The sequence below is a fragment of the Cynara cardunculus genome (genome assembly GCF_001531365.2).
Source record: "Cynara cardunculus var. scolymus isolate 2C chromosome LG 13, CcrdV1, whole genome shotgun sequence".
NCBI classification, from domain to species: Eukaryota; Viridiplantae; Streptophyta; class Magnoliopsida; order Asterales; family Asteraceae; genus Cynara; species Cynara cardunculus.
This window is the reverse complement of record NC_037540.1, coordinates 3,577,635-3,579,101: the sequence shown is the minus strand read 5'-3', so window position 1 is coordinate 3,579,101 and position 1,467 is coordinate 3,577,635.

The window sequence follows — 1,467 nt, the reverse complement described above, 5'->3', positions numbered from 1 at the left end:
TCTCTCTCTCTCTCTCTATATATATATATATATATATATATATATATTAACATCTCTTATGTAATGCCATCAAAAGTTATGGATGCAACAGGACCTCCAAAAAGATTGGAACGTCCCTGCATAAAACAAATACCAACATGTATCAATCGAAAAAAAACTTGATATCAGTTAAATCAAATATACAATATGATTAACTGATGATGATCATGATTTGTTAAGGTGTCAAGTCTTGACTTCGCCGTCACGTTAACCCCTATGACCTCACTATAAGGCATGGCGTGCATTCTAATTTGCTATTGAGCGTTACAATGCATTATGACACATTATGTTGTAAGGTGTTGGGTTTTTTTTTATATATATATATATATATAACTCGAGAAATAGATGATAATTATGTACGAGACCTAAAACCTTAATATAAATAAAAAGGAAGCTTAAAAACTAAAGCCTTAAATCGGTAAATAGTTACTCCAAATCTTGTAAACAAAGACTCGAACATGAACAGTTTGAAAATTGAAGAAAACAATAAGTAGAGATTCAAGAGCTTTAATCATGGATTTCACTCTTGATACGTGATATCATTTTTTTTTATAAGTTTTATATATTTGGTATCAATGATTTATCGTTCTTTTTTAGTTTATTACTTTATACGAATCTAATTCGGTATATGATATTTTTAAAACAACAATACACACAAGTTTGTGTATGTGTCTATATATATGCCACCTTAGAGCACCTCGTCGTAATTCGTAACAGGGTCCAGAGACGGATCCAATTCAGTGCCACCGTGTTATCCCTCAGTCGAAAGGTAAAAGAATTAGGTTCATGAAAGGTGCAACCATTTTGATTTGTTGTATGCCACCATATATATTTTGAAACTACAATAAAACAATTTTTTTTTGGTAGAGTTGGTTTGCAAGACTTTTCTTCCATCTCAAACCTGAGTTCAAATCTTATTAGTGTCATTTTTTTAGTTTTTAATTTCAGATTCGTTATTAATCTAAAAAAAGTTGTTATAAAAAACTTGAACACAAGATCTCACATATGAAAAATAATGAACTAACCAACATCCAAATTATGATTTTATAGAAAATATTTTGATATTTATTTCTTACAATTAAATGATGGTACCGTTTACAAAAAATAAATCCATCTCAACTCGTAAGATTTAAGATTTGACGTTGTGTACTCGTCATATATCTTGTTAATTTATGACCTCAATGCATGCTTGCTTTATATTTTAATAAAAAACCAATTTTTTGGCCTGTTATTTGAGGGAAAAGTGAATTGTTTGCTTTAAATTTTAATAAAAAATCAATTTAGCAACTAATTTTAATTAATTTTTACAGTTAATCTGTGAGTAATTTGATTAAATTATTTTCTATTTTTTTAATTTATAAAAATGTCAATGAAATATATTTTATTTTTAATCAAAATAAATTTCATTAGTAATTTTTTTAACTGTAA